The sequence below is a fragment of the Elgaria multicarinata genome, chromosome 8 (genome assembly GCF_023053635.1).
Source record: "Elgaria multicarinata webbii isolate HBS135686 ecotype San Diego chromosome 8, rElgMul1.1.pri, whole genome shotgun sequence".
Lineage (NCBI taxonomy): Eukaryota > Metazoa > Chordata > Lepidosauria > Squamata > Anguidae > Elgaria > Elgaria multicarinata.
The window spans coordinates 43497162-43520893 of NC_086178.1; the positions used below are offsets into that span (position 1 = coordinate 43497162).

The 23732-nt window shown below is 42.0% G+C and overlaps 1 protein-coding gene across 1 annotated transcript in view; it reads left to right on the forward strand.

Annotated features, from left to right (window-relative positions):
• The first annotated feature begins 5776 nt into the window (after positions 1-5776).
• The window catches only part of SPSB4 (splA/ryanodine receptor domain and SOCS box containing 4), a 226591-nt gene continuing 208635 nt past the window's right edge, over positions 5777-23732 (forward strand). Inside the window, exon 1 of the mRNA XM_063131504.1 lies at positions 5777-5826. The gene's annotated coding sequence lies outside the window, so the exon portion shown is untranslated. The remainder of the gene's footprint in view (positions 5827-23732) is intronic.

The following is a 23732-nucleotide window of genomic DNA, read 5'->3' on the forward strand; positions in this document are numbered from 1 at the left end:
CATATGAAATGCTTTTATTATAATTTTTTATTGTAAAAAACATTTCTTTTCACCCTAGTAATGAGAGGGAGTATGATTTGCAGTGTTTAAAGAAATTAACAGAGCTTATTGTAAAACAAACAGTCTGGTTCACAAATCAGTTAAACCAGAGTATTTCCAAGGGAGCCACTTTAAATTATAGTTTCAGTCAGTATGGATGTCACTAAGCATGTATGTGATCCAACTGTTCCTATTTATCAGGGACAGACTCTATTTTATGGAACTTGTCACTGGTAAATCACTGCTTTTAGTTTTCCCTTTGGGAAGACTTTGATGCTGCCTTTTTAAAAAGTTACTGTGCATACATGTACATTACAGAGTTGCCATTTTTTAAAAAAGTTTTTAACTCCTGTGTCTGAATCGCTGGAGATTTAAGACCTTTCCATATAAAATGAACATATGTGCCTGTGTGAAATCAGTCTTATTGCAGTAGGGTCCATATTGATCTTTGTACATTTGAAGGAATATCTGTAGAGAGCCCAGCACAAATATCTGTAGGCTTTGGCCTTTCTAATGATGTTCATGGCTAGAGACTCACAAAATGTGTATGTGTGTGTGTGTGTGTGTGTCTATCTAGCAAATGTTCCTAAATTTCAGCTATTTTGTAATAAGAACAAGATGCACTGATACATTATTTGCTGGGTTTCCCCCCCCCCTTCAGGAATATATCCCAGGGTAGCTTATAATAAAAAGGGAAATATAATAAAGAAAAAACCCCAAAATACGTGCAATAAAAATAACAAAAAATAAAATCTAAAACAGCAGATAAAAGAGAAGCAAAGTAATTGCCAGGCGAACCTTCACAGTGAGAGAATTCCAAAACTGGGGCACTACCACTGAGAATGTGTTTTTCCTAATCACCTGTGATGGGGGTGGGGGACGATGACACACACACACCTGAAGGAGAGACTCTGAAAATAACCACGTGATTAGGCTCATATGGAGACAGGTGAACAAGGATTAAAAGTAAGCCCCAACAGAGGGCCAACCCAATGTATTCTGGAGCTAATCTATACAAGCATTTTACCCCAGTACTGTAACATCTGCCTAATGCACAGGGCACACAATGCACACAGCAACTTTTATGATTTTATATTGCAGTGCACATAAAAAGAGTCAGGATAAGTGCTTTTGATTGAGTACACAATGATCTTGAACAGGTCTGTTGTCCTTTGTTGGAAAGGAACTTCAGACAGAATGTAAGGAATTCAGACCTTTGTTCTGGAAATACATTGAGTCCCTCTTCCTTGTAGAGAGGGGTGTGCGTAGTGCTGAAAATGCATGTTCCCTCAAAACCCATGACCTGCCTTCTTGAAGGAGTATCGGAGGAAGGCAATATGCCCCCCCTGTGTGTGTGTTTAGCAGACACACTGCTAAAGCCAGCTGTTCAGTTGGGAGGGTGAATATCAGAAACACATTTGGGGAGATGGCAATATGTCTTTCAGGCAGAAAAACCGAGGAGTGGGAAGAAAGTTGGGGAGTATTATTGCGACAGGGCAAGGGTAATGAGAGGAAGAAGAGTTAGATCCCACCCTCATTCAATTTCATGGTTCTTTAACTAGTACATAATATAGAAATAATATAGCACACACGCTAACAGCATCTTAAAAGGTACATTATAGAAATCCATCTTTTTGGAGATACATGATCCAGTATAATGAAAGGCAGAGGGCATATCCCATTATTATGAATCTTGTGCTTGGGTTTTCCAGGTGTGCAGTGGTCAATGTTTTTCTCTTGTGATAAACTGCAAGTGCTGTTCACATTTTACTTGCAACCTACCATCTCAGACATTGCCCCTAGAATACTGTGTGACACATCACAAGCAGTGGAAATTTTCAATCAGTAGCCATTAAATTATTGCAAGGAGCATGGGGGACACTTCCTTTTTCCCTTCACAGACAGAGGTTTTCCTCCTAAAGGGTGAGGTTCAGGACAGGAAATACTATGACTTGATCAATTACATGTGCAAAGTCTGATCCATCATGAATCACAGCAGGTCAATGGCATCAAACAGGCATGTGTCCTCCTACTTTCCAAAGGTGGAAGGCTTTTTCTTTCTAATTGTTTTGTTGTAGATCAGGGGGTCTCAAGCATTAAAGGAACATTACTAATGCCTCGGAACAATTTTGCCTTAACAAATAGTCAGCTTGCACTCGACTTCAAAACTTTGCCTGCTTGCCACATTATCACCAATTACCCTTTTGAATGGTCACACGACTTAGTTTGCATACATTTATGCTGTAATGGAAATGTGATAGACTGTGTTTCTGCATTCTGTTGCCATTTGGCTACACTGTTTACATTTTTCCTCAGTATGTGTGAATTTGTGTTCTCTCTCTCTCTCTCTCTCTCTCTCTCACACACACACACACACACACACACACACACACACTTATCCACATACAGAGAGTGAGAGAGCAACATACACATACATCCTTGCCAGAGGTGTAAAATTCATTGGATGAAGTAGACTCTAGTGCATGAAAGTTTATGCCATAATAAATTTCTGAGTATGCTAAAACTTTTATTTATTTAATGCATTTTCTGTAAGACACTAACACAGCTATCCCTCTGGAAGCACTTACCGTGAACACTCAAGTCTGTATGCTGATAAAGTGCCAACAGTTCTGCAGATGAAAACCCATCAGGTGCTTGAAGTCCACTTACTCAGGGGTGCCATTTCCCTATCCCATCTAATGGGATTGGGAGGAGCAAGATTTATGACAATGTGGACAAGTTTAAAGGCCTGCTCTTGGATGGATTCACGATGAAATGGTTGAAATAGCAGTGTCTTTTAAGATCATTTATTCTGATTTTCAGCACCTCATAATATAACCAGACAGAGGTGCTTCTAAAGAATAATCACTGATTGAACTATGGGCAGTGGGGAATAGCTGTCATCTCTTTCCACTTGGCTTACCTAAATGGTGGAGATTCATACTGCCGACTGCTAGCCTGAAGTGAGTTCTTCTACCTTCAAAACCTGTGATTTAAGGAGATGATCCACCAGTGTGATTTCTTTTATCCCAGTATTGAGTGAAATAAAACTCAGTCAGTTTCTCCATACATGAGGCCTGAATCACCCTTTAGAAGTAAAACATATATGGGTGAGATTAGATTCATGACAGGCATGATTCCATCCCATATTAAGAATAGAGCACAAGGGGGCAGAGAGGATGCTTGACAGGTTAAAGGGGGTTGCGCAGACACAGGACTTCACACAGCTTGTAGTTAAACTATGGCATTCTCTTCCATCAGATGTAGTGATGACTACGTCTTGGATGGGTTTAAAAGGGAATTAGTCCAAGTCATGGAGGATAAGGCTATCAATGGCTACTACTTGATTGATTGATGTAATTAATTATTTATTAAATTTATATGCCACCTTTCCACCCCAAACTGGTGCTCAAGGGCACTATATATTAGGATGGCAATATATTACTTCCAAGTTATATATTGGAGGCAGTATGCCTCTGTATACCAGTTATTGGGAACATGAGCAGGAACACTCATGTCCTATTGGTGGGTGTCCCACAGGCAGCTGGTTAACCACTGTGTGAACAGAATCCTGGACCAGATAAGCTTTTGATCTGATTCAGCATGAATCTTGTCTTGTCTTGTATGCAACTGGTTGAAATAATTACTCCCCCACAACACCCTGCTACATGGTTAGGATTGTGTGATATCTTTGAAAATCTTTGCATTTGTGCAATGTGGACATTCTATGTAACTCGACAGTTCTGTTAGCTCAGTAGCATAGGAGCTGCTGTAATGTTGTGGCTTCCTGCACTGCTGATGTAATGTGAGTTGTTCTGGACCACTCGGGAGGAGCCCATGCTGGCATGGGATGAAGATGGAGTAATAACTCCTTCCACATGCTCTGAGGCTTCTTATCTTACCATGGTGGGGAAGTGTGTCTCCAGGTTCTGTGGTGACTCATGGTTTTAAAACATTTTATTATTTGCTCTCCACTTCTTCAAAGTTCTCTTGTTGCATGCATGGCTCTCCTCATGGTGATCCTGTGAGGTAGGTTAGACTGAGAGGTGTGGACTGCCCAAAGGTCACCCAGGATTAAGCTGTAAGTGTCCTGTGTGAAAATGCCCTTACAGTGCAATCCTTACTCAGAAGTAAGTCCTATTGAGTTCAATGGTGCTTACTGCCAGGTAATCATGTATAGGATTGCAGCCTAATCGATTCCTAAGTTTATAGTAATGGGACTGAGGCAGTGGATTCAAACTGTGGGTATATGTAAGAGAAAGGTGGGAATGGGAAAGCCTGGCGAACTTTCAGAAATATATATGTAAACCTGAGTTGGATTAGTTCAACTAGTGAGTTACTTTCAGCTAAATTTTAGTAAGGTATTTTATTATCAAAGCATCTTGGTAATAAAATATCCCTACCTGTACAAAAGCCTAGACACATACATCCCAACACAGGTAACCTCCTTTCATGTACATTATGTGTCTCCCACAAAACTGAAGGCCCAAGATTGTGTGGTAGGAGTTTATACTTTGGTCCCCTTTAAATCAATGGGACTCAAATTATTTCATTATTGACTTCTCCCATTGATCTCAGACTAATGTGTGACTAATGTTGATTGGAAGGAACTAGCCCAATGTGTGTTGGGGTGCATATGTGTCTAGGCATCTCCACCCCTTTAAACATGTTTGCACTGAATGTGTGTGGATCAATGATGAGCAGAAAACAGATGTCCAGATGCCAAGGATGCTGGGAGATGAAGTCTAAAACATGTGAAGATCTACCTTCTGACCACCTCTGGAGTGAATGATGGTGCCAGAAGCTGGCTCTGCCCCTCCCCGCCCCCAAAGTAGGATGTTTATTGTACTGTCTCGAAAGGGCTCCTGTGGATGGGATACTGCCGTTTCATGTACACAATTCCTTTTGAATATCTGCACAGATCTTTTATCACATACATTACATCATTTTTTTTACCCTTTGAGCTCAGGGTGGTGATGTGCGTGGGGATCATCCTAGGTTCACAACAACTCTGAGGTTTGAGAGCAGTGGAGGCTGGTGGCTCTTATTTCGGTGGGGCTGTGAATCTTTCTGGGCTTTAATCATAACTATAGTTAACCAAGGGACTGACCCCTAACCCCACCCCCAAGTAGGTTCAGCCCCTCGGATAGCTCCTCTAGAGTTCTGGCTGGGTCTGACTCAAACCCAGAATGGATTTACAGCTCCACTGGAATCGGAGCCACCAGCTTCCACCGGTAGAAAGATCAACGGCACCTATATGGGTTCTGCTCTATTGTAGCCGAACCTGAGTTTCCGAGACGGCTCCACATCCAAATAAATCCAATGGGAAGTAGGTATGCCAGTGTGGTGCTCTTTATGGGCCGTGTGTGTGCTCTTCTTCATATCATTTCTAGCGGAGCGTCACTAGCGCTAGGACCCAGTGGGAACGCTTCGTGGTGCCGAACAGCGCCTCTTGATTCTCCGGCGGCGAGTGGGTGGGTGGCGATCCGAGCTGGGTGGAGCAGGGGAGCCGCCGGGCAAGGCGAGCGCCTCCCTGGTCCTGCACCCCTTCCTCCCTCCCTGGCCGCTTTGCGACCGGGATCTAGTAGCGAGCAAACGAGCGCGGGGAGGGTGGGACGCGGCGGCGGCGGCGGGGGGTGGGAAAGACCGGGGCTGCCTGCGAAGAAGCGCCGACAGCAACCGAAGCACTCGCGAAGGGCGGCAGATGAAGTTGACCGCGGAGCTCCTGGGCGCTCGGCTGGCCACGAGGGCGCCGCTCCAGCGGCATTTGGGGCGGAGGATCGCGCGGTGAGTGACGCTTCCCTTTTCTCTCTCTCTCTCTCTCTCTCTCTGCTCGTACGTCTCCCTCGCGCTCTCTCTCGCTCTCTCTGCCCCTGGCTCCCCCTCTCCTAGTTTTGTATGTCTCGGGAAGATCTCGCTTTGATCTGTTGCGGCTGGAGCTGCTGCCTTTCCCTGGAAATGGGCATGGGGGACTCCTCGGGAGGTGGGGCGGGGACGAGGGCATGGCAAGGGGGCACAGCTGCAGGCCAACCCCTCCCTTCTCCTCCCTGTCCTGACCCAAAGCTTAAACCTGGCCCGTCGTAGGGCACGGCCGCTTGTCCTTGAAAGTTTGGAGGCAGCGATGACGGGCGACCTCCCGCTTGGCCCTTTAATTCAAGGTGGAACGCCAGGTTGTTTGGGAAGGCTGCTTCGCTCCCCCACCCCCGCAGTGTCGCACAGATCTCGAGTTGATGGTAACGCTGTCCGTCTCTGGCACGCCTTTGCTACGTGTTGCACAGGATCAAGCGTTGACAAGGTGTCTTGCGTTAAAAAGCCAGCCGCAAACATCCTATATGCGTGTTTTGCTTCGGATTGATCAACAAAGCCCTTTGTGGATGAAGTGCTCTTGCTGGTGCCAAGAGAGAGAATCAAACTCTCAGGCATGTTTGGATGTCTTTAAAGCAAAAGACAAATTTGGGTGGGGTTGTTTCTACACCAAATATGGATAGGATACCATCATGGTAACCCTATCTCCCTCTTGCACAGTTATACCTGGTACCACACACTATGTTATCTGTTGCGGTATTTTGTAAGCAGGAAATAGCACTAGAAAAGCGGCACACAGAATGTGTGATGTGTCCCGACACTTATCAGTGCACTTCAATACCGATAAAAAGCCTAGTGTAGATCTAGGGCTCGTTTGTGATTGGCCACTCACAGAAATTTTCAGGTCAATTTCATGATGTCACAACAACCAGAATGTTTCTTGTGCAATCCTCTAGAAATTCTGGGATAAAAAGAACCACTTTTTAATAGCCAGTAAGCAACAGGAACTTCCGCCTCTAGATGGCACTGTCCCAATAGAACTCAATGGAACTGAACTGAGGGGAAGTATTCAATTCAAACCCCTTGTTGCTCATCTTCTCCCTTTTAGTGCAGCCCATAACAATTGCGCCAAAGAACCAGGAACCACAAAAAGCCACAGGTAACCAACTCAATTTCTCTTAATGTAGAGATGCCTCTAGCCTACATGATGCTTTATTCTGCAGTTGCCCTGCCTCAATTATAATTTCTAACCCGGCCCCTGTGCTTAGCTACTGCTTCTTTCATCCTTTTTCTCAACAGAAAAAGCAAGTTGTTCTTATTTGTTTTATTTATATCCCATCTTTCTGCTTAAAATGCTGCTTAAGGTGGCTAACAATAATGAAATACAGATTAAAACCAACACTTTAATTAAAACATAACAAATAAGGAATAATTTATTTAATGAATTTAATAAATGAATTAAAAACTAAAAAAGAAAAAAAATCAGCAACCAACCAATTAACACCCGCCTCTCCTTCAGCAGCAGCCAGAGTCCTGCCTGAATAAAAAACATCTCTTTGCCTGCTGGCAGAAGGCCAACAGAGAGGAGGCTAACCACACTTGGGAGTTCTAAAGCCTGGGATGCGAAGGCCCTGTCTTGCATCCCCACCAAACGTGCTTCTGATGGTGGCGGGACTGATAGAAGAGCTCCCCCGAAGATCTTCAACCTCCCCTGGCTCATAGGAGAGAATGCATATTTCAGGTATCCTGTCCCCAAGTCATATAGGGCTTTATAGGTCATAACCAGGACCTTGAAGTGTAGCTGGAAGTAGATGGGTAGCCATTGAAGCTATTGTAACAAGCTACCCCTGAGTGCCCCTAGTCAAAATCTGGATGCAGCATTCTGGACTAGCTGAAGTTTCCAACAGTGTTTGAAGGCAGCCCACATAAAGTGTGTTGTGGTAGTCCAAAAGGGTTGCAACTAAGGCATGCGTGACTATGGCCAGAGCAGGCATCTCTAGGAAAGGGTACTGTTAGCATACTAGCTTCAGCTGTGCAAATGCCCTCTTGAAACCTGGGTATCCAAGTTCAGGGCCAACTGCCAGAAGCACACCCCAACTACAAGCTTGAGTCTTCAAGGGGAGTGTAACTCCATCCATACAGGTTAAGTCTTCCTTGATCTGACTCAGAAGCACCTCTGTCTACAATCCCTGAAGCTATATGAGAAATCCCTAGAAGGAGAAGTTTTCCTGTAGTTTTCGAAGGACACACAGACTGATGTCTTAAGCTTTTATATGATCGATGGATGATTGGGTTTTGCTTATTAGCAAGGATTTGATTGGATGGAAAGATATAAAGAAGTCCCCCACCCCTTTTCTGTTGCTGACATTGGAACCATTGGCATACACTTTTTATTAGTGTAAGTGAAGATCGCTTCACTGTAAATAATATCATAAAGGCAGTACTAATATATTACATTTGGATGCAATATTGTATTTCTATATGCTTCTTTATGAATGTAAACATAAAAAAGAAGAGTAGCCCTACATTGACCATATGAGAGGAATACGTACTGGGCAGTTGATTCCTGTAGTTAGATGTGAGCGGACTATATGTGTGACCCACTCTTAAAGTTTACCTGTTGACTGAACTGCTTAGGGATGGTGTGTGCCAACAGCAATTCCGTTGCATATTGACATGAATCATGACATTCTACAGAATCACTACTTTGGCACTGCAGGCAGAAATATAGACACAGTTTCAATTTATTTCATAGAATCATAGAATATTAGAATTGGAAGGGGCCTATAAGGCCATGGAATCCAACCTCCTGCTCAATGCAGGAGTCCATCTTAAAGCATATCTGACAGGTGGTTGTCCAGCTGCCTCTTGAATGCCTCTAGTGTGGGAGAGCCCACAACCTCCCTAGGTAATTGGTTCCATTGTCGTAGTGCTCTAACAGTCCTGATGTCCAGCCGGAATTGGGCTTCCTGTAACTTATTCCATGTCCTGCACTCTGAGATGATTGAGAAGAGATCCTGGCCCTCCTCTGTGTGACAACCTTTCAAGTATTTGAAGAGTGCTATCATGTTTCCTGGCAGGATCTATTGTACTGCTTTAAAATGGTTTATAACATTTTTGACAATTGTTTGGGCCCATGACACACTCCATATTAGGGTGACCATATGAAAAGGAGGACAGGGCTCCTGTACCTTTAACAGTAATGTAGAAAAGGGAATTTCAGCAGGTGTCAATTGAAGAGGGTGAAATTCCCTCTTCATCACAACAGTTAAAGCTGCAGAAGCTCTGCCCTCTTTTGTATCTGGTCACTCTACTATAGCTGGTGTAGCTTTAACTGTTGTGATGAAGAGGGAAGTTCACCCACTTCAATTGACACCTGTTGAAATTCCCTTTTCTACATTACTGTTAAAGATACCAGAGCCCTGTCCTCCTTTTCATATGGTCACCCTACTCCATATACAGTTTTGAAAATGTTTTCAAAGTGTTTTATCCTGCTTGGTTTAAATCTGGCCCCTGTATGGAAGCTCTTCTGACCAAATTTCAATTAACTAGAGGTACCTATACTTTTTCTGATTATATTATATAATACATGTTTTATATTCTATTAGATAGTTAGCCTTCCCTTAGGTTGTTTCACCTTAGTTGTCCCACAAGCATATCCATGATATACTAAGGATTATAGTTTCTTTATATATATTTCAGTACGGCAGCCGTGTTAGTCTACTGTAGCAAAAACAAGAAAGAGTCTTGTGGTATCTTAAAGGTGAACAAATTTATTATGGGATAAGTTTTTGTGGACTGTAGTCCATTTCAGACATTAAGGTGTCACACAACTTCATTGTTTTTATTTCTTTGAGGAGTTTTCATTGCCATCTGTGTGCTTTTTTGTTGCCTGTATTTTTAACTCTATACAACAAGATTTTATGAAAGAAAGAAATATAGACATATTTTTCCAAGATTGGGATGTCAGTTATCAGAGTCAATGAAAGTATAACCCACATCATAAAAACATTTATTGGCAAATAAATCCTAGTTTATTTCAATGGGTCTTTCTTTTCAAGTGTAAACTGGTTTAAATCTAAGCCTGGGTTAGATATAGGTCTACCTGTTTGTGAACCATCACACAGCAGCTGAAGCCGGATCTACACTACTGCTTTAAAGTGCTTTATAACAGTTTTAACAACTGTATACGGAGTGTGTCCTGGGCCCCAACAGTTGACAAAACTGTAATAAAGCGCTTTAAAGCACTAGTGTAGATCCTGCCTGAGAGATACCACAGTTTTAATCACTCAAATGATATAGTTGTCTTCATTTAAACAGATATGCTTCAATACCATTGAATCCCCAAATATTTGATTGTGAATCTCCAGAACACATCATGGTGGTTTCTAAAATTCACCTGACATATTTCCTATAATCCTTATTTCTTCTGCTCGTCATGCATCATTCCTTCCTCACCATCTGACTGTCTGCTGACCCCTTTCTTGGGTGGCATAATCTAGGGTGCTGGTTATGTTCTCCAGTAAGAGAGCCTACAGGAATTTGGTGAAAGGTATATTCACAGGTCAGTATTGGCATGAGAGCTACACTTGCAAATTTCCCATCACAAGTAATAAGCCCTAAATAAACAACCCCTAAACAGTTTGGAGCCAAATTATATAAGGGACAGTTTTCACTTGAGTTTTCCTGATCTTTTGTTAAGATCAGCCATGGAGCCCTGCAAGAGCTGTTATCCAAGAGCTACAGTGAGCCAGGTTGCTCAAGTGGTCAATCGGGAGACAGGGCAAATTGTGCCCCCAGCCCCAAAAGGGCTGCTACTGTGACTAGCTGTTTCCCAGGCCAGTGACAGAGCGACGTCTGCCTGCCTGCCTGCCATAGAGAGCCATCGCCCCTGCCAACGCTTTGAGAACTTTCCTCAGAGTGAGGCACTGTCCTTCCTTGCAATATGTGTTCTTATGGTTTGACATTTCCAATGTATTTTGATTTTATGTCTTCTCATTGTTGTATGCCACCTTGTGGGGACTATGCCTTAAAAACGAGTGGGCAGCATGCAACCCCTGAAGCCCCCCTTACTTTCCCTGCCACCCAAAAAAGAAAAGCTTTTTTTTTAAAAAAAAAAATACCAACAAAATGGTGTCAGCAGCTGCTACAATGGGCCTCCAAAGCCAAAATTAGTTTATTTGCAACCTAATTTTGACCCTCTTGGGACCCTGTGGCAGGTACAGAGTCCCCAAAGGGTCAAATTAGCTTGCAAATAATCCAATTTTAACCCTTTGGGTGCCTCATAGTAACTCTGGATGCCATTTTTAATTTTAATTTTCTTATTATTTTTGTCCCATCTTTGGCACCTACAGGGTGTGTGTGTGTATGTGTGAGAGAGAGAGAGACAGAGACAGAGAGAGTGTGAGAGAGTATAGCTGGGGGCTTCCACGGGGTGAAAATGGTCTCCAGACTTCCTGAAGTTGCCCACCCCTCCCCAAAAAGATGGCCTATAAGTACTTTAAATAATAAATATGTAATTATGCCATGAGAGCCTTTCTTTTTATGATTACATTTTTATTTATTTATTTATTTATTTATTTATTACATTTCTATACCGCCCAATAGCCGGAGCTCTCTGGGCGGTTCACAAAAATTAAAACCATTCAAAGTATAAAACAACAGTATAAAACCATAATGTAAAATACAATATAAAAGCTCAACCAGATAAAAACAGCAGCAATGCAAAATTACAAATTTAAAACACCATGTTAAAATGTATTTATAGATTGTTAAAATGTTGGGAGAATAAAAAGGTCTTCACCTGGCGTCTAAAAGCATATAATGTAGGTGCCAAGCGAACCTCCTTAAGGAGCTCATTCCACAGCCGGGGTGCCACAGCAGAGAAGGCCCTCCTCCTGGTAGCCACCTGCCTCACTTCCTTTGGCAGGGGCTCACAGAGAAGGACCCCTGAGGATGACCTCAGGTACATATGGGAGGAGGCGTTCCTTCAGATAACCTGGCCCCAAGCCGTTTAGGGCTTTAAATGTTAATTAATTTCCATTTATAATTAACTTTTACAAAACAATGTAAAGTAAAAACCTAAGTTAATAGAACAAAAAATCCTTTCCTATCACAACAAGTGAAGTTGGATGTTGCACAGCTTATCTTCAGTACCCATGGTAAATTCAGACATGGAGACAGTGTTTGAGAAACTATGAAATGATGCTTATTTGAAAGATTTCCCATTTGAAAGATAATGTCTACAAGAGAGTTATCCTTTTATGAAATTAAATGTTGGATTATTAATCAATCAGTGAGATTAAATGTTTCATTTCCCAAGGTAACCAAAGAACTGTGTTTTTATATTCCTGTACTGTAGTATACAGGCGTCTATAAATAAAAGAGCTAGAGAAATTTATGGAGGATAGTGATAAGATCTATGGCTTATGTACCAAAATGCATCTCTTTTTGTGCATAGGATATTCTTAACTCTTAAGCTGCAATGGTAAATACTAGGGCTGTGCAAATTTCGGGCCTCAGGTTCAAAAATTCAAATCATGCTGGCCATTTCATGATGGATCTGCCATTTTATGACAGAACCACCATTTTAATACAGAGCCCTAGGCCTCTGTAAAGAAGGAACAGCCTGCAACTCCCAGCATGCACTGCCTGGGAAGGCTGAACCCATCAGAGCCCAGAGACAGTGGGTAGTTGTGTCCTCCCTGCCACCGCGATCACCAACTTGCAAGTGCGATCACTCGCTTACCGCTGCAGCCAGTTGCCTGCTGCCATGATTGCCCACTCCCTGATGCAGTCCAGGATACTCCAGTCCCCGGACGGGTCCTTGTGTGTTTCACAGGTGCCCTGCAGCCACCTGCTTTGGCTCTCGGGGGAAGCAAGTGGTTGCGGGGTGCCTGTGGAACACACGAGGAACCATCCAGGGACTGGAGTATCCTCTATCGCATCAGGGAGTGGGTGATCACGGTGGCGGTGGCAGGGAAGAAACTAGTGCCCACTGTCCCTGGACTCCGGTAGGTTCAGCTCTCCCAGGCATTGCATGCTCGGAGTTGTAGGCTGTTTCTTCTTTACGGAGGCCTCGGGCTCTTCATTAAAATGGCAGTTCCATCATAAAATGGCAGATCTGTCAAGAAATGGCTGTCATGATTCAAATTTTCAAATCTGAGGCCCAAAGTTTGCACAGCTCTAGTATAAGCAAGAGGATAAGCCCCATTGAACACTGGGAGTTCTTGCTTCCATGTAAACATGCTTGTGACTGCACTGCCTGACTACGAGAAGATTGGAATAGATGATGAATGCAGGTAGAATATAATGTTGTACAGTCACTCTATAGTATTTTCTGCTGCCAGCTGTCAAAGACAGAATGAATGAGTGGACCTTTTGAGCCTGCAATCATTTTCATGTTTATCACTGAATTTCATTGTATTTATGTGCTTCTGAGTAAACAGGCTTGCAATCAGGCTGTTCTTACATTATTGTATACTATTTAAGTTATGTTCAGTTGGTAAACTGCTGTAATTTCAAGCATAATAGTAGTTTTAAATAGTGAATCTATTAAAAAAGACCTGCATCTCACCTGAGCCATGTCATAAAGGTTTGCCCTCATATGAACTGATTGACTGCAGTAATCTTAAATCTGTTCAGTTGAACATATTAATTAGTAATGTGTTTAGGATTGCAGCCAGAATTCAGTTTAAGGATTCATTTGTGAAATTCTGGGTTACTTTTTTTTTTTTGAAAAAAGTAATGAATTCATTGCAAATTCACTATACTGGGAGATTTGGGGGTGGAAAATGTGTTGTTATTCCCCCCCCCCGAAATGTTCCCACGTGGTTCGGGAGACCACTAAACCATGGTTTAGCATTATGAAGACAAACAGGAGCGTCCTCAAAACCTCCTTTTTCTTATTTGTAGATAAGGGGGAGAAGTTTAAAGTTTCTGGTTCAAATTTTGAACAATCTGTAGTTTCTTGTTATATCTGAATATGGGAAAGTGTAGTTCTACTAGCCAGGATTAAACCGTAGTTTCAGATCTGTGGTTTGTGGTTATGTTCTAGAACAAGCCACAATTTCCCATATTCATTTGTAGCAGGAAACTGGGGTTTATTTAAAATTGTAATCAGAAGATTTAAACATCCTCGTCTTGCACGTGGAGGAGAGAAAAGGAGGGACAAAGTGTTCAAAATTGAAACTTGCCACAGTGCATTCTCATCACAGGATTACAGCAAACTATGACTTGTTATTGTGATGTTTGAACTGGGCCATGGAGCTTGTGGTCTCTAAAACCTTATTCTAGATATGTGTCACATTATTTGTAACTGCTGCAGGATGTCAAATTTGCCACATATCAATGGCGGTTTCAGAACATAACCATATGTTTAAAAATGACTATGTGAACTGGTCTCCAGTTAACAGTTTGGGCCTTCTTGTGTAACAATTTGGTTAGAAGAGCCTATTTATTTATTTATTTATTATATTTGAAACCTGACTTTGCTTCAAGGAGCTCAAAAGAGAGTACATAGGTTCCCAACTGTGTTTTATCCTGACAACTATATAAGATAGGTTAGACTGAAAGAGAGGAAATGCCCAAAAGATATCTAGTAAATTTATGGCTAGAGATATATAGCCCTGTTCTATGTCCAACTACATTACACTGCCCCATTTTTTAAACTTTTTTTTATTGTCAGGAAAGAATAAACAAAGGTTGTATCTGTGGTGGCTCCCCAACTGTGGAACAATCTCCCTGACAAGGCCCGCCTGGCCCCGACATTGTCATATTTTCGGTGCCAGGTCAAGACTTTTCTTTTCTCCCAGCCATTTAGCAATATGTAATGAGCCTGGTTCTGTTTTTTGGCTCATTGTTTGTAAAGTTGTTGTATTGGTTTTAAATGTATGTGCATTTTGCATGTTTTTGTGGTTTTTAATTTTTGTATATTGTTTTTAAGTGTTTTTATCTTTTATGAACTGCCTAGGGAACTTCGGCTATGTGGCGGTATACAAATGCAAGAAATAATATGATGATGATGATGATGATGATGATGATGATGATGATGTCAGTGGGTGCAGCCATGGCCACTGGGCATCATCTGGCCTATGGAAGTCTTGGTGGGGGGCAGTTCATTCCCCACATTAGACTAATTCTGCATCCCTGTTGTATACACGGTCCTTGTCAAGCCAATGAGGCTGCTTGAGCTGAACTGATTTTGTTCCATTGTTTTTGTATTAAATCACTTGATTTATTTATTTATTTATTACATTTCTATACCACCCAAAAGCTGGAGCTCTTTGGGCGGTTCACAAAAATTAAAAACATTCAAAGTATAAAACAACAGTATAAAACCATAATATAAAAAACAATATAAAATGATGAGAAATCAATACAGTATTTGTGGGATTAGTTATTTTTGAAATTTCTTACTCTGGTAAATACTATCTCTCATTACAATGTGGACATAAACAATGATGATTTACCAGGACATTTTTGGCATAAGAAAGTGTGTTTCTCTTTTTATTGTAAGACTCCAGAAACAACAAGTAAATGGAACTAAAACTTACAAAGTTAATGAGGTTGTCAACTTAACAGTAAATACTGGCTTGCCTGGGCTGTGTATTTTTCCTTCGAAAGACTGATACATATGAAGTAGAATTGGAGCAGGTATTGATTTGGTCAACTGGATTTAAACAAATGCATTGTGTCTCCTCTCCCCCACTTTTTTTTTTATTACAATAGTTATGCAGATTGGATCCATCCCAGTTTCTGATTATGGCCCTAAAACGTTTATTTCTCTTTCTCAATTGTTAAATAAAGCAATTCAAAAGTTTTAGCTATTGTACCAGAAGTACACTTAGCTAGGAACTTGGTGGTTGCCTGCATGATGCTGATTGGCGCCGATCCGCCGCCAAACCCCGCGGTGAATAATCCCCACTGGGGGAGACAGAGTGAGCATTAGGCTTGCCGGGCCCACCCCCTCTGCCTCCCGGAGCTTTTGATGACCAATGGGAGGCTGCCGTCAACCCGGGAATGCCCTGGCACAATGCCGGAGCGAGGACAGACGGTGGAAGAGCTGCATTGACCTCGCTCGAGCAGGAAGAAGTCCCTGACTTTTCTGCTGCACATCTTTGGCTCTTTGCCCTGGGGTGGCTCCAAATCAGCGGCTGTGTTATATACCCAATGCAGCACAGATTTGGAGCCACAACATTAGGCAAAGACAACATTTAGACAGGCCAATATTTTCAGATTCTCTACTGCATGGGATTGCCTTCTCTTTATCAGAATTGTGTAATTAAAAATAATTATGTTTTTGTTTAATGCTAAGACCCAAAGAAACAGGACCCCCCACAAAGCCAAGTGGCCTAGCTGGTTTCCCCCCTCGTCTCTTACTTTGTTTCCTTGGAATTAATAAATAGACACATTACCAATACAGCACGAATGAATATGGCAGCTGGGAAACTGATCTATTTCCCCACTATCTCCTAAAAGCCTGGAGGAAAACAAACTTACCCTTGTCAGTACCCAAATGCAAATGGGTGGGAGTGTAATTTTTGCCATGTTCATGTAGACAGTTTTGTTGGATTGCATTATCCAAGGGCAAGTTCGGGCTGGTGCATTTTGACTTCTCTCTTGGTGTGAGACTACATGGTCACCCTTGTGAAGAAAAATTAGGATGAATGTGCAGTGCATCTGGTGAGATGAGAGCCATGACTGTGAACATGGTTCTCAAAAAAGTACATGATAATTTGGAGAAACTCACTGTGAGCCACCCATTGAGTCGTTATTGCAGAAGTTCTGGAACAATAAATAAATTAGCTGATTGATTGAGTAAGCAAGTAAAGAGGAATCCAAGTTCACTTTTAAGAAATTGTAGTTATTTTTCAGTTTAGTAAAAAAATTTTCATTGTACAAAGAAATGAGAACCATTTGTGTTCTAGTACTTCCAGTAGAAAATGTGAATTTTGGAAATCTCAAACTCAGGTTAAAATCTCAAACTCAGGTTAAAATCTCAACTCAGTAATGACTTGAGCTGAAATACAAACTATATCCAGCCAATTACACAGAGGTCCCATTAATGCAATGTTTTGAGTGTGATAAATATATGAATTGAACTTCTGTGTGATCCCTTCACTTGGAGGGTTATTGGCATCCTGAAGAGAGGGATTTACCCTACCCCACTTTTTTTTAGCACTGACTTATGATGGGTTGGATCCAGACTATTTTCATCACACTTTGGCCCCTTGGAAATCAATAAGACCTAAGTTAGGCATGGCTAATCTTCCATGGGACTATAGCATAATTACAGGTCTTGATCCAACCTAACATATTGACTGTGGCTGTCACTTCTCCTTAGTTAGTTTTTGTAATAAATGGGGCTTGTACAAGGGCACAGTGCTTCATATTCAATGAAGATTTAGTAGCCAATATCTCCTTAACTGCATGCAGGAGAAACCAATATTGCAGCCACTCAGAATTAGAGCAGGTGGTTATATGCTTTCAGTTATAATGCTAATACATTTGTTTTAAGCTTTAGAAGTTCAAAATGTCACTAGTCCATCTGTGTTTAAATTCTTTGGAAAGTGCAAGACCTTGGATGGTACTACTATTTAAATTCCTGTGAGTGGGTTTCAGGCATGATTTTTGGTGCCTGTTCCAACTATTGGAGCACGAAAGAAACCTCTGTTACTCATGTCCTCTAGTAATCCAGATGCCAAATATACTCAGTAACACAGATTGGATTTTCATGCTCCTGCTTCATCTGGACACAGAGGAGAATTTAGCTCTAGTAGCTGAATTTCTATAGGCATAGTTACAGACTATAGATTCTGACAGTTTCTTTTGCCTGTAACTGGTATATGGAGTTATGAACTCTATTGCACTTCTCAGACAACATAGTAGCGGGCTTTTCTCATTCTGATATAGATTTTATGAATTAAATTTCTTTATGTTGCCTCTTTTTTGCCCTGTGTAAACAAGGAACCTCTGAAAAGAGCTCAGATTTGAAGATACAGCTGCACTAGGGATTCTTGATGGATCAAATTCCTCTTAAGACAGATGGCATGCCTGTTCATCTTTATTTAAAATATTTATATACCGCCCTTCATTACGAAATCACAGGGCAGTGTACAGAATTCATTTAAATAATTAAAAATGCAAGCCAAAATATAAATAGAGCCAACAATAAAAACATAAAAACTACCTAATGAAGTATTAAAATCCAAACCATGCCTGAAACAGCATTAAGTTGCATTGCAGGGGAGAGAGAATACCAAAGGAAGGTAGCCATCATGTGTACCTGTGCTGGTGAAGGAACAACGAGAAGGCCATGATCTGTCGATCTCGATGACATAGTTGACATAGGAGAAGGCAATCCATCAGGGCACCTGGTCCCAAGTTGTGTAGGGTCTTGTATATCCGTAATACCATCTTGAACTTGCAACATATTGGCAGCCAGTGCAATTCTCTGAACATTTCCACTCAGCAGCCTCACCACCATATTCTGCATGAGCTATAGTTTGCAGCTGTAGTTTCCACGAGAAGTCCCACAGAGTGCATTGTAGTTATCCAGTCTTGAGGTTACCAGTGTATGGATCTTGAAATAATTTGCACTGTGGATGGACTCAATGAAGGAGCCAGTACACTGATTCTGAAAGAGCTATGTCACCACAGGTTTCTTCCATACCACATTGTTCTTTCATCTTTCTTCGTAAACAGTTTTGGGAGTTTTATGTTGAGTACTAAGGCACCAAAGGAGAAGCAAAACATAAAACAAACAAACAAACAAACAAAACACTGTGTTTTAAAGGTCAATGCCAACATTTTAAATTGGACCAGGAAATGGACTGGAAGCAATGCAGCTGGCATCACATGATCATATTGACCAGTCCGAGTTAGTAGCCTAGCAACTCTGTTTTGAACTAACTGGAATTTCCAAGCTGACTTCAAAGGTAGTCCCATGTAGTCCCAGAGTGTGGATAATTGTCTCCAGGATATCTCTGTCCAGATAAGATTACAGTTGGTACATCAGCCTAAACTGATAAAGCTTAGTGCTATATGCATTAAGGCTTCTGCATGATCAGGATTCATGTGCTATTCAGGCTCCGCAGTATACACACAGTGCACAGATGTCCAGGAGATGGGACAGCTTGATATTAGGGGCAGAGGGATATGGTCCTGCTCCCTGCTCCATGAATTTAGCCCTACATATGGATTGCAACAACCAAAGAGACCTCTATTCTCTTTCAACCACTTGATTAGTATCAGTAAGTGTACAATAGAAACTCTAGTTCAGGCAGTTCCGTTATAATAGTAGTTCATTATCTCATAGTAATGGGCATATATATTTGCATCCTGAATTTACAGTTGTTTTCAACAAATGCATGCTAGAAGATCTGGTTTCAAGGTTGTCCGCATTCCAATCCAATGCATGCTCTGTAATTACTTGCATATTACTAGGTCCAGAGTAATTACACTGACAACAGTGATTTGGCTTTATTCAAGTCTAGTGAGAGCAAACATCCAAAAACCAAATTGTATACTTGGTTAAGGCATTCCCTAAGCTATAGAGGGAATGAGGCTGGAAAACTTGTATGTTCATTTTCATTTTTTTTATTTCTTGTCCTCAAGCCATTATTGCCTGGACTGACTATTATACTCAGATTGAGAACAGAAGTAATTTTACAGTAGGCATTTGTCTCAAGTAATCTAAACACCTGTTCTGGTGTACTCTGCTTGACTCTCTTTAGTATTAATTGCATGTTTCTGATGTGCATTATAGAGATCTTTCACCCAAAGGCATAATTTCCTGCTGTGAGTCTTTTGTTTTCTATTTATAAAGCAGACTTGTAATTCCTACTAAGGAACGTCTGGTCATAGACTACCAGGGAAAAAGTCCACTTTATTGTCTAGAAAAAAAAAACCAGTAGGGGTTCAGGTGCCAAAAGAATCTTCTACATATGCCAAAGGCAATTCTTTATTAAACCCAAGGGGGTTTTATTAGGTGCATCTGCGTACTTTCATGTTTGAAACAAAGGGAAACCTATTTCTCTAACTTGACATTTATATTTCCATCCAATACTTTTTGTTTCTTGCAAGCTAATTGTTATGTGAAATAACTATACTAAATAGTGTTTTGCGCTGTGGTACATAAGTATGTGTGTGTTGGGCTGTTTGCTTCATGGTGACAGGAATGGACTGGCTTCTGCTGTGGAGGAGAAGGGAAGAGAGGCAATGCACTATAAGGCTATACTGGCTGGGTTCGCTCAACATGCTAACCCACCATGGGCTATTGTGTTGTCTGAACGCAGCACATTTTCTGCAGGGTGACTTGTTAACCATTAGTATGGTTTAGATTTCTCAAGCAAACCATCTTGAGAACCCATGGCTTATTGTTGGGTTGTTCAGGGTGGTTAAAAAGCCACACTGCATGGTTAACTAGCAACTTATGGAAACAATGCTGCATTCTGACAACATGATAATCCATGGTTCAACAAAAACCCATAGTGTGTGTGGGGGGGAGCATGTTGTGTGAACCCAGTCACAGCCTTTCTCCCAACTTTACTACTTGAACCTAGAATTGTCTTAGTGGAGGATTTCCTTGTGGACTGGATGGGTCTTTTCCACTTCTTTCCACTGCAGCCGCTCTCTGTAATTCGACCACAGATGTTGTGTCCTCTGCCGCTTGATGGGGTTGAAGGACATAAAATATTGGAACTGGAGACAGATGATTGGAATGACCATTGGTTTGTCCTATAGCAGGGTTAGGCAACCTGGTGCTCTCCAGATATTTTGGACTACATTTCCTATAATAAGTATGATAAATAAATAAATAAAAATATAATCCCTTACCACTAAGATACTGGCTGAGGCTGATGGGAGTTGCAGTCCAAAACATCTGGGGGCACCAAGCTGCGTACCACTGCTCTAAAGCAGTGAAAATAAGGTCTTTCTGCCCAAATTTCAGCAGCTCGAGGGGCAGGAAATGCCAGGGGTACATGTAGCCCATGGGCCACATGTTGCCCACCCCTGCCCTAGCGTCATGCCATTATGAGACTGATGCTGTCCAAGTGGAAGGAAAGCAGCCATCTAGCCCCATGTGAAAAGCTCTAGAAGGGTTTGAGATCATGGCAGCTGCAACAATATGAAGGGTGGCAGAGAGACAGGAAAGCTGCCAGATGGATTGGTTGTAGCAAAAAGTGGTGTGGCAAAGGGTGGAGCCTTTCTTGACCCTCTGAGATTTTCTGGGACTTTCCTTACTCAGAAATAATCTATTTGATTTCAAGTAAGCATGGCTGACTGCTAGCAAATGGATTCTGGACATATGAAATGATGGCGAGAAATGGTTGCGGAAGAATGATAGCATACCCAGTTACAGCGTCCATTTATCTGTATCAACCTGTTACTATTACATATCAGAGGTTGGTGTGGGAAAGGGAGCAGAATCATTTGTAGACATGCATCCCTGATTTTCAGCTAGTAGAGCTAATTTTTCCAGAAGTCAGTTAATCCTGCAACCTGTGATCCTTACTCAGATTTTCTGGGCTTTATTTCTTACATTTTGGTTGTGGTATGTGCTGCGAAAACAAAACGCCATTGACAGTGTTTCTTGAATCTTTAGCACAAGGAAGGTTATTTAAGCTTGGTACAAATTGCACTTCTAAGACAACTGCTCTGCTGATTAGAGAGTGGCAATGAAATTGAATTAATGAGGATTTTTCTCATCAGCGCTTTGACCTGATCATTTAACTTGTCTCTTCCTTGTCATCCCTGATATAGCAATGCTGTCCAAATCTAGGGATGTGCTCCGCTCCGATTAGAAGCGGAGAATCAGAAGCGAATTGGCCTGCTCAGCGGGACCCGTAGAAGCATGGCGAAGGGAAGCGGCCATACGTGGAGGGCTTCTCTTTTCACGGACCGATCCGATCGCCATTTTGAAAAATTTCGCCCATTGGATTGCATTGCGGAAAAGAATAGGGGATAACTGTGTTTTTTTTAAGCTATCTTTCTGAAACTTCTTGTGCTTAGAGAGTCGTGGCTGGGGGTCATTTTGAGCCTACTCTCAGCTCTCTGCGTGCTGCGGTTCGCTTGCTAGAATTTTTGGGAAAATCGGGTAAAACAGCAGGAAAATACCTTTTTCGAAGGGCTGAGGGGCATGATCACATGATCCCAAAGTTGGAGGAGGGGATAGGCAAAACGGGTAACTTGGGATTCTGGGAACTTCTCTTTCTTAGTCTGAATGGACTTTTCCCAGTGTTTTTTAAAACAGTAGCCCCACCAAATGCACAAACACAACCTGAAATCATATACTAAGCCAATAATAAGAGATAGAAAAAACACAGCACTGCTACCCACCCTAACTTTGGGGAACAACTGAATAGATGTGGTGCAAGGGGATGAGCTCCCCTAGGGCATGTGGACGTGCCCTCACTCTCCTGTACTTGGAGGGCCATCAGAGCCCTCCAAAGAGTAACCCAGTGGAGCAATGCCTATCATGAGTTGAAGTGAGCGTTTGCTTCTTAAAAGACTGGTACCTAGACAGGACCAGTCAAATTGGCAGACTATTCCCCCTTTGGGCACGTCCACACACACCCCACTATTGGTATAGCCAGATATAGCCTTTTTAAAAACGTTCTTCTTGTTGTTTATTCAGCAACACTGCTGCTTTTAATTCCACCCCTCCTTTGTCCGTTTATTTATTTATTCCATTTTATATGCATTACTGGCTTATCCTTGGCTCACTTCCTTATGCCCCCAGAAATGTCTGCTGCCTGCCTGCCTTCCCTCCCTCCTCCCCTGCCCGCCTCGCAGGGATGGTTTGTGTCTGGCTTTGACTCATCTTGGGATTTCCTTTGAAATGGCCCCATTGAGCTGTCTGCAGGTTTAAGCTCCGCCAAAAAACAGGGGATGATGGGATTGCCTTGTACCTTGGCATGATTGTGGGTCTAGATGGTATCTGTGAGTGTGCCCACTTCCCTTTTTTTTTATCTGTCCAAATGTCAGAGAACAGTCCACGTCTGTAAATGGGGTGCCCGATTTTCATAAATTCCCCCAAAATTAGGGGATGATGGGACTGCCTTGAGTCTTGGCGTGCATGTGTATCCCTGGATAAGCTATCATGGTGGTGAGTTTGAGATTTTTAACATGCAAATTGACGGAGCTATCGAAAGGGGTGTGAATGGGGTGCCCGATTTTCATAAATTCTTCAAAAATCAGGGGATGATGGGACTACCTTGAGTCTTGGTGTGCATGTGTATCCCTGGAAAAGCTATCATGGTGGCAAGTTTGAGGTTTCTAACGCGCAAATTGACGGAGCTATCGAATGGGGTGCCCGATTTTCATAAATTCCCCAAAAATCAGGGGATGATGGGATTGCCTTGAGTCTTGGCGTGCATGTGTATACCTCCATGAGGTGTCATGGTGCCAAACTTGAGGTTTCTAACTTTAACAGAAAAAAAGTTGTATACTTTTTTAGCTTTATTCAAGCCTATGGGAGGAAAAAACGGAGCTCCAATCCGGATCCGGAGCTCTGCAGCGGAGCAGAGCGGACATAGGCGGAGCGGGGGTGGAGCGAAGTGGCCCGATCTGCAAATCGCGGATCTGGAAGAGAAGCAGAGCGGGGGGTCCGTGCACACCTCTACAAATTACCATTCTAACTTGATCACAGAATAATTCCTATCCAATGAAAATCATATAAGGCATCCGGTGATCTCTTACATATACTTAGAGTTGTAGCAGGACATAGATGTATGGAGTCTAGAGCTCCACTTGGTGGAAACTTGGACTTATATTTATTTTATTTATTTATTTAGAATTTTTATATACCACTCCCCAATGAAAAATTTCAGAGTGGTGTACAAGATAAAATGAAAATAAAAACAGAATAAAACAGTTAAAACACA